The sequence below is a fragment of the Schistocerca nitens genome, chromosome 8 (assembly GCF_023898315.1).
Source record: "Schistocerca nitens isolate TAMUIC-IGC-003100 chromosome 8, iqSchNite1.1, whole genome shotgun sequence".
NCBI classification, from domain to species: Eukaryota; Metazoa; Arthropoda; class Insecta; order Orthoptera; family Acrididae; genus Schistocerca; species Schistocerca nitens.
In genome coordinates, this window is record NC_064621.1 from 155,605,772 (window position 1) to 155,616,508 (window position 10,737).

Genomic DNA, 10,737 nt, shown 5'->3' on the forward strand with positions numbered 1-10,737 from the left:
CTTCTCTCCAATTCTATTCAATACCTCCTCATTAGTTTTGTGATCTACCCATCTAATCTTCAGCATTCTTCTGTAGTACCACATTTCGAAAGCTTCTATTCTCTTCTTGTCCAAACTATTTATCGTCCACGTTTCAGTTCCATTCATGGCTACACTCCGTACAAATACTTTCAGAAACGACTTCCGGACACTTAAATCTATACTCGATATTAACAAATTCCTCTTCTTCAGAAACTCTTTCCTTGCCATTGCCAATCTACATTTTGTATCCTCAGTTATATCATCAGTTATTTTGCTCCCCAAATAGCAAAACTCCTTTACTGCTTTGTCTCATTTCCTAATCTAATTCCCTCAGCATCACCCGACTTAATTCGACTACATTCCTTTATCCTCGTTTTGCTTTTGTTGATGTTCATCTTATATCCTCCTTTCAAGACACTGTCCATTCCTTTTAACTGGTCTTCCAAGTCCTTTGCTGTCTCTGACAGAATTACAATGTCATCGGTGAACCTCAAAGTTTTTATTTCTTCTCCATGGATTTTAATTCCTACTCCTAATTTTTCTTTTGTTTCCTTTACTGCTTGCTCAATATACAGATTGCATAACATCGGGGAGAGGCTACAACCCTGTCTCACTCCCTTCCCAACCACTGCTTCCCTTTGATGTCCCTCGACTCTTATAACTGCCATCTGGTTTCTGTACAGATTGTAAATAGCCTTTCGCTCCCTGTATTTTACCCCTGCCACCTTCAGAATTTGATAGAGAGTATTTCAGTCAACATTGTCAAAAGCTTTAAGTAGATAAATGCTGTAAACGGAGGTTTGCCTTTCCTTAATCTATTTTCTAAGATAAGTCTTAGGATCAGTATTGCCTCACGTGTTCCAACATTTCTACGGAATCCAAACTGATCTTCCCCAAGGTCGGCTTCTTCCTGTTTTTCCATACGTTTGGATAGAATTCGTGTTAGTATTTTGCAACCATGGCTTATTAAACTGATAATCCGGCAATTTTCACATCTGTCAACACCTGATTTCTTTGGGATTGGAATTATTATATTCTTCTTGGAGTCTGAGGGTATTTCGCCTGTCTCATACATCTTGCTCACTAGATGATTGAATTTGGTTAGCCGTGGCTCTCGCAAAGTTGTCAGTAGTTCTACTGGAATGTTGTCCACTCCGGGGGCCTAGTTTCGACTTAGGTCTTTTAGTGCTCTGTCAAACTCTTCACGCAGTATCGTATCTCCTAATTCATTTCCATCTAGATTCTCTTCCATTTCCACAATATTGTCCTCAAGAACATACTCCTTCCACCTTTCTGGTTTCCCTTGCTTAGAACTGGGTTCCATCTGAGCTCTTGATATTGGTGCAAGTGGTTCTGTTTTCTCCAAAGTTCTCTTTAATTTTCCTGTAGGCGGTATCTATCTTACCCCTTGTGATATGCGCCTCTATATCCTTAGGTTTGTCCTCTAACCATCCCAACATAGCCATTTTGCACTTCCTGTCGATCTCATTTTTGAGACTTTTGTATTCCTTTTTGCCTGCTTTATTTAGTGCGTTTTTATATTTTCTCCTTTCATCAGTCAAATTCAATATCTCTTCTGTTACCCAAGGATTTCTATTAGCCCTCGTCTCTTTACCTATGTGATGCTCTGCTACCTTCACTATTTCATGTCTGAAAGCTACCCATGCTCCTTCTACTGTACTTCTTTCCCCCATTCTTGTCAATCGTTCCCGAATGTTATCCATGAAACTCTGTACGACCTCTGGTTTAGTCAGTTTATCCAGGTCCCATCTCCTCAAATTCCCACCTTTTTTGCAGTTTCTTCAGTTTTAATCTATAGTTCATAACCAATAGATTGTGGTCAGAGTCCACATCTGCCCCTTGAAATGTCTTACAATTTAAAACCTGGTTCCGGAATCTCTGTCTTACCATTATATAATCTATCTGATACCTCCTAGTATCTCCAGGATTCTTCCATGTAACAATCTTCTTTTATGATTCTTGAACCAAGTGTTAGCTATGATTAAGTTATGCTCTGTGCAAAATTCTACCAGACGGCTTCCTCTTTCATTTCTTACCCCCAATCCATATTCACCTACTATGTTTTCTTCTGTCCCTTTTCCTACTCTAGAATTCCAGTCACTCACGAGTATTAAATTTTCGTCTCCCTTCACTACCTGAATAATATCTCATCACACATTTCATCAATTTATACATGATCTGCCGAGCTACTTGGCATATAAACAAGTACTACTGTAGTAGGCATGGGCTTCGTGTCTATCTTGGCCACAATAATGCGTTCACTATGCTGTTTGTAGTAGCTTACCCGCATTCCTATTTTTTTTTTCATTATTAAACCTACTCCTGCATTACCCCTATTTGATTTTGTATTTATAACCCTGTATTCATCTGACCAAAAGTCTTGTTTCTCCAACCACCGAACTTCACTAATTCGCACTATATCTAACTTTAACCTACCCATATCCCTTTTTAAATTTTCTAACCTACCTGCCCGATTAAGGGATCTGACATTCCACGCTCCGATCTGTAGAATGTCAGTTTTCTTTCTCCTGATAACGACGTCCTCTTGAGTAGTCCCCGCCCAGAGATCCGAATGGGGGACTATTTTATCTCCGGAATATTTTACCCAAGAGGACGCCATTATCATTTAACCATACAGTAAAGCTGCATGCCCTCGGGAAAAATTACGGCTGCAGTTTCCCCTTGCTTTCAGTTGTTTGCAGTACCAGCACAGCAAGGCCAGATCAGTAAATCATCCAGACTGTTGCCCCTGCAACTACTGAAAAGGCTGCTGCCCCTCTTCAGGAACCACACGTTTGTCTCACCTCTCAACAGATACCCCTCCGTTGTGGTTGCACCTACGGTACGGCCATCTGTATCGCTGAGGCACGCAAGCCTCCCCACCAACGGCAAGGCCCATGGTTCATGGGGGTAGGGTTTAGGAGATATGTCGTCATAAACACTGAAAAGCGTTAAAACAAGCTTTTCTTAAATACGGACTCATTAAATTCTTTAAAACATCGTGGGGGCGGGGGGGGTCCGGGTTACTGGTGACAAAAAAATCAAAATAGTAGTTTAAAAAAGCTGCTCTCAGTGCCTGAAGGAGTAATGTAAGGGCTGCCTTGCAAATCTGTCTAGTTAAAAAAGAAAGAAAAGAAAAGAAAAAACGCATACTGGCGAAGACTAGCAGAGGACAACTGGTCCTCCTCGCCCCCCTCCATCCTCCGACAGAAAAAAAAGAGATACGGTCTTCACAAATGTATCCCGCACCTTCACGTAACACAGACAGATGTACCTAATCAGCATATAAGTTTGAAGGAAGCCAGGGCATGTAACGGATACAGACCTGTAGCCAATATAGCCACACCTTTTTGACGTGAAATTACTAAAATACAACGCTGTTCGCCGCGGTTCTCCGAGTAACCGAAAGTGCCCGGTGAATCCGTGTTGTAAAGTCATTCAGTAGCGATGTATGTTGAATTCGCAACATTTTTCTCGTGTTTCTAGCCAATTTCCAAACCCACAAAAAAAAAAAAAATGAAGGCATTCACGTGTGTTGGGTACGGTTTCCAAAGTTTGTACAGACACGCAACACGAACAGGCAGATCTTGATTAAGACAGTATACGAAGATTCTTTGCTATCAGTTCATTTTATTACTGACCTGCAATGTATTTCAGTATTAATAGCAGTGTCGCGAGATGGTACTTATTTTATTTGACGCCACAAAAAGACGGTTGTCATGTTGGTTGTAGTGAATGATTTTATCCCTGAAGATGGGCAGATGATCGAAACCGGTAGTAAACAAGGAACTGTTTTGTTCAACATTTCTTGGCAGTTGTAAAAAGACATTTATCACATACGTTCTTAGACTTCATGGAATTTATGTCTTATGGTTTGTAAGTTATTTGCTTACACAATGTACGGAGCGGAAGCAGTATAGTGTTAAAAGCTCGCCGGAGCCGCGATGCGTACGGCGCGAAGCGGCGGCTGCGCAGTGCAGGTGCGCAGTGACTCATCCCGGCCCGGCGAGCCGGGCGGCGGGCGGCGCGATTCGGCGCGCCAGTGCGCCGCCGACCACCACGCAGTTCGCAGCTACCGGACAGCGACAGCGCCCCAGCCAGCGGCGGCAGCCACTCTAGCAGTAGCAGCGTCGGCGGCGGCAGCGCCCCACACTCGGCCGAGACGGCGTCTGGCGGCGGCATGCGGTCCCCGCCGGCGGCGCGCCCCCAGCGCCCGGGCTCGCTGCCCGGACCCGACCCCGGCGCCAGCTGCTCGGCGGCCCCCGGCGCCGACGCCGACCCCGAGGTGGTCGACGCCGCCTCCAAGTTCGTGTCCGAGCTGCTGGAGCGCGCGCAGCAGGAGGCCTCGCGCCGGGCCAGGGAACGCTCTGCACAGGTGCGTCCCCCAGCTGCGCACATGCCGCGTATCCCGTACAAGACCGAAACAAAAACGTTTATCCACGTTACTTCCTTGCCGTCGGTCTCAAATCGTAATCTGTGTAAATAGCTTCGGTCGTATCCCAGGAAACTGTTAAATGGCGGGCTTGAGTGTGTGAGCTCTCGTCTCTCCCTCTCCCACCCCCCCTCCCCGTCACCAACCAACCATGAAATTTTGTAAATCTTTGAACATAGCTGCTGAGGTTCAGTGACCGTGTCAGAATTATATTAGAAACAAATAAGCCCTCGGTCACAAATATTAAGCCAAAATTACCAGGTTTCGACGCCACTATGAGCGTCGTCTTCAGAATTAAACTAACTGTTCAAAACATATTAGGTATATAATACATTAATAAAATTAATGTTTGTACTGACTGGAAAGAGATGCAGTACTTACAAGTCATATTTTAGAAAATCTAAGCCGGAAAGGCGACGTGATGAATAGTTGTCAATAAGATGGCGAGCCGCTAAGGGCTGCTCGTACTTGAGTAAACAAGAGTTGCAAGTACGAGCAACCCTTAGCGGCTCGCCATCTTACTGACAACTATTCATGACGTCGCCTTTCCGGCTTAGATTTTTTAAAATGTGACTTGTAAGTACTGCATCTCTTTCCAGTCAGTACAAACTTTAATTTTATTAATGTAATATATATCTAATATGTTTTAGAACAGTTAGTTTAATTCTGAAGACGACGCTCATAGTAGCGTCGAAACCTGGTCAATTTTGACTTAATATTTGTGACCGAGGGCTTATTTGTTTATAATATAACATGAAATTTTGGTTGTAATGACAGACTTCCCTCTAGCGTATCCCGAGGTCTAGGCTAGGTTGGAAGGTGACAGTTCGGGTGTGAAATGGAGGACACGAATGTGAATGTGAAATAAACATTGTGGTATCACATTTATCTCTAGTGTAGCCTGATGGCTACATTCACGCACTTTTCGTTAAGAAAACTAAAACTGCGAAGTACAGGGTGTCTCAAAAGGTTCGGTACAAATTTAATGTGTTATTGCATCCAAAATAATTAAGATAGTCACACTATGTTTGACTTATCTAATATCTCAATAAATGGTTCAAATGGCTCTGAGCACTATGGGACTAAACATCTGAGGTCATCAGTCCCCTAGAACTTCGAACTACTTAAACCTAACTAACCTAAGGACATCACACACATCCATGCCTGAGGCAGGATTCGAACCTGCGACCGTAGCGGTCGCGCGGTTCCAGACTGAAGTGCCTAAAACCGCTGGGCCACACCGGCCGGCTCTAATATCTCACAAACCTTATGTGCTACTCAGTCAGTTTCAAAATGTGCATGTTTGGTGGCACGCACAACATCCAGTCTGTATTCAAGCGCTATCGACACTCAGGAAAACATATCCGCATCAACTCTGACAATAGCAGCGACGATTTCGTGTTTTAAATCATTTATGTAGTTAACAGGTGTTTGGTAGACTCCGTCCTTGACAAACACACATAGAAAGAAGTCCATCGGTGTAATGTCAAGTGATTTAGGAGGCCAGGGAAGTGGACAACCCCTGCCAATCCAGCGATCTGCGAACACCTCGTCCAGAAAATCTCGCATGCTTTCTGACTGCATAGAATTCCAAAACGTCCGCGTGAGTGATTACTCCCTGTACAGTGTTTGGAAGTTTGAACTTTTGTGTCCGATTTGGTCTACATAACCCATTCCTCACTCTGAGCCTCTTCTTGAACCGGTGTCATTATACTACATTCACAACAAACTGCAACACACAAAAACAAAACTTTGTGAGTTTGTCTGTCACGTAATCCAAACATGGTGTGAATATCTTAATCAGTTTGCGTGCTATAATACACTGAAGCTGTACTGCACCTTTTGAGAAACCCTGTAACTCCAGTAATGTTCTACAACAGACAAGTGTCCAACGAGTATTTTGGTGCATATTATGTATGTATGTAGCACATAAATAAAGAAACTGTTAGAATGACACACTACATAACTTTTACCGCCTATATAATCTCTCCACATCTCGTGCAAGCCCAGATTCATTCGTACTCAACGGAAATAAATCGTCAGAGATGTGTTAAATGTTTAGACGAAAGTATAAGAGTGGCTACGTCCCTCTCCATGCCCTGACCACTACAAATCTTGGCCGTGGTGACAGAGTGATCTTTAGTGGAGCCTGAGGTCTAAGGTGAGTTGATGGTTGGTAAGGTGGTTGTGAGTGGGCGAAGCCAAGGAATGCGATTTCGAAATGAAGGTTGTGGTAAGACATTGGTCTTTGGTGTAGCCTGATATCTACGTTTGTACAATATTTAGCTCACTTTGCCATATTTAAGGCACTTTTAATTATAAAAACAAAAACGGCAAGGCAAACTCAGAAGACGTATATAATGGACAAGTCTCCAACGGATATTTTGGCCATATTATGTACGTATATAGTTCATGAACTATAAAAAATACAATGGGTGCCACTTACTCCACACATTCCATAAAGCACTGCGTATCCCGAGAAATTCACCTATGGAGGCTACATCGTTCTCAACACAGGCAAGTCGTCAGCCGTGTAAGTAGCTTCGGGCATACTCCAAGGAAGCGTTGAAGATCCCTTACTGCTCAGCTCATACGAGTTCTTCGGTAGTATGAATGGTGTATCACATTCTGTTCGCAACTGTGGATATTAGCTCTAGTTTCTGGTAGTCGGTGGAAGTTGGTTTTCTCCAGTATGGAGGCGACAAATCCTCCTAACTCGGTTGAGGTCAGAACCTACAAGGCTGGCTTAAAGCTTTCTGTCTTTCCATGGTGGCCAGTGTTTTGGATTGGAGATTTACTAAAACCCTAATAGAGGGAGAAAATTTCTACGCTGTGCTCTGACTGTAATAAATAATTTCGTGGAGAATTTTTGGAGCTATGTGTCAAGTTGTGTCTCCTGTAGGCCGGAGTGTTTTAAATTGTTTAACTGTAATCGGGAGATGGTGACTCTTCGTGATCAACAAAGTTACCTTTCAAATACAGAATTCTGTTCAGTCCTTTTCCAGTTTTATAGGTGGCTGTTGCCTTTCAGTGCACGATAAAAAGTGTCATCTTATCAGAGTGTGGAGCCATTGGCTAGATGGAGATTAAATTCACTGAATGAACTGGACTTGACCAAGTTTAAACAAGGAAATACATTCCATTTGTTTCCATGGAGATTTGAGTGAGTGACATTGTCACTTGACGTATTGGTGTTAAACTGTGTTCCTGTTTTGTTGTCGTGGACACTATCTGAACGAAGTTGCTAGGCTCCAGATGGCGCTGTACATATTCCGGTTCAGTGGTCGGTTCTTTAAATCTTCCTAAAAGTTGTTAGATAGATAGAGGGCTTTTTAATGATTGCAGTAGCGAGAAGTTTTAACCCTGTCTCGCGTGTCAGAGCTAGGCAGGCGACACTCATTTGGAACGATTAGATTGTACGGCGAGGCAGATAATTAATCCGGGTCGGCCAATAGACAATTCCAATTAAATATGCGGCGCGGTGCGTCGTGTAATTTGTCTCGCGCGCCGCGCATCGCCAAGAAAGCGTGGACTGGATTGTGGCGGCGACCGCAAGCGTGACTTCCTCAGACGCCGCCGTAGCTGCGAGGCACTGAAAACGGGGACGTTGCACAATCTATACAGGTTGAGCCCGAATTTCACCGACAACATTTCAGAGGTTCTTCAGGGGTATTGGCTCTGAGCACTATGGGACTTAACATCTGTGGTCATCAGTCCCCTAGAACTTAGAACTACTTAAACCTAACTAACCTAAGGGCATCACTCACATCCATACCCGAGGCAGGATTCGGACCTGCGGCCGTAGCAGCAGCTCCGTTCCAGACTGCAGCGCTTAGAACCGCACGGCCACACAGGCCGGCTCAGGGGTATTATCTGAGTATTTTTTAACGTACAAGAGAACCGTGATCTACGGTGGCTCATTGCTGAGTAACAATACTGGATGATTCAAAAAGAAAGAACAGATTTCAGATGTTCATTACAGACAAACTATGAAAGATGGAAACACATTGCACATGTCTCTGGATAGAGGAAGGTTCAAAGTTCTGACACAACTGCGTTACTGTTTGTAGCAATATCCTGACTGCATCACAAGAGAAATTGTTTTGTGTGTCGGAATTACCGCGAAGTCAATCCATTGTTCAAGTGCAACGTGCCTTCCGCCGTCGATTGAGCAAGTAACTGCCTCTGCACAATCAGATAAATGACTGGCATACAAAATTCTTGATTGCTGGTTGCACATGCAAAGGGAAGAGCATAGCATGGCCATATATGTCTGATGGAAATGTCGGGCGTATCCGAGATGCGCTCACACAGAGGACTCGGAAGTCCACGAGACGTGCAGGCCAGGAACTTCAACTTTCTCGAACGACGGTGTAGCGTGTTCTGAAACGATACCAGCTTATCAAGCCTTACAAGTTGCAGTTACTGCAGCAATTGCGTCTTGGCGACTGTAACAGAAGGTACGAATTTTGCATTTCAGTTTTCCGGGATATGGCTGAGGACACTTTCTCTGATGCCGCACGGGATTAGCCGAGCAGTCTGAGGCGCTGCAGTCATGTACTGTGCGGTTGGTCCTGGCGGAGGTTGGAGTCCTTCCTCTGACATGGGTGTGTGTGTTTGTCCTTAGGATAATTTAGGTGAAGTAGTGTGTAAGCTGGTGACCTTAGCACACACATTCGAACATTTTTGACTCATCTTTTCGAATCGAATCAACGTTTCATCTATCGGGTTAAGTAAACCGCCATAATGCAAGAATTTGGAGGTCACAAAATCCTGGCGTCGTCGTCGTCGAACGTGAAAGAAGCTCACCGTAACTGAATGTGTTTTGTGCCATTTCTGTTCATAAATTTTACGGACCTGTCTTATTTGCCGAGAAAGCTGTGACAGGGATGTTATTATACCTGGACATGCTGCAAAACTGGTTGTTTCCTCAACGTGACGAAGATTCCAATGATGTCATTTTTATGCATTACGGCGTCCTGCCACAAATTGACTTTGAGGTGCGGCGTTATCTTAGCAACAGCATCACACAACTTGGATTGGGAGAGGTGGCAACAGGATCGTGTTCATTACTTTTGGCATTCTGAGTCACCAGTCCTCACACTTTGTAATTATTTTCTATGCGGGTACATAAAGCACTCCGTCTTCAGGGTACGAGTGGCCTACCGGGACCATCCGACCGCCGTGTCATCCTCAGCTGAGGATGCTGATAGGAGGGGCGGAGGGTCAGCACACCGCTCTCCCGGTCGTTATGGTGGTTTTCTTGACCGAAGCCGCTAGTTTTCGGTCGAGTAGCTCCTCAGTTGGCATCACGAGCCTGAGTGCACTCCGAAAATGGCAACAGCGCATGGCGGCCTGGATGGTCACCCATCCAAGTGCCGACCTCGCCCGACAGCGTTTAACTTCGGTGATCTCACGGGAACCAGTGTATTCACTGCGGAAAGGCCGTTGCCGCGGGTACGTAAAAGACAATTATTTGTCCTACCTATGGCAACTACTATTCAAGAGTTGAGAAATCGAATTGTTGGAGCTGTCGATTCAATAAACAGGAACTTGTTGATTCGTGTGTGGAATGAAATGGACTACCGTTTCGGTGTTTCTCCAGCAACGCATGGTGCTCATGTTGAGTGCAAGGTATAGTGTCTGTGCGAACATAAAATTTGAAACCTCCACTATTCAGTGACATGAGCAATGTGTACTATCTTTTATAGCTCTCTGTAATAAAAAAACTGAAATGTGTTCTTTCTTTTGAATGACCATGTATAATTAAGTTCTGTTCACTTACTTACCACAAATACCTTAGTTTTCGTGAAAATACTTGCACGACAGTAAAAAACCGTGCAATATATAACGAACAAATGCACAACACAAAATACAGCGTAATGCAACCGCCCTTTGATGGAAAAGGAACAGGTCAGCATAGCGTTGTCCTGCCGCTCTTCGACTGCATTCACAGAATTAGGTTCAAATCGGCCGACATACCCACATTTCTGTGGATAACTGTTAACGTACAACAATCACAGAAGGCAAAACAAATCCTATCAGTACTGAATGCAAGCTTGAGACGAAGATAGTAGTGGGCATCACTCTTGTCAACAGCAGGCACCGTTAAGTGCACGGATCAAGTTTGTTTCCAGACGACACGCACAGGACATACTGTCGACGTTTGCACTGGTGTGTGGACATTATCTGCGCAACACAGACACATAGACAAATTACGGTAAGAAATGAAACGAAATGTAATTACTCTGTAAGGGAGCGAC

The 10,737-nt window shown here is 44.2% G+C and overlaps 1 pseudogene; it reads right to left on the bottom strand.

Moving 5' to 3' along the window:
* Positions 1–9,809: 9,809 nt before the first annotated feature.
* Positions 9,810–9,927, bottom strand: LOC126199832 (5S ribosomal RNA; annotated as a pseudogene).
* Between the last annotated feature and the right edge of the window lie 810 nt (positions 9,928–10,737).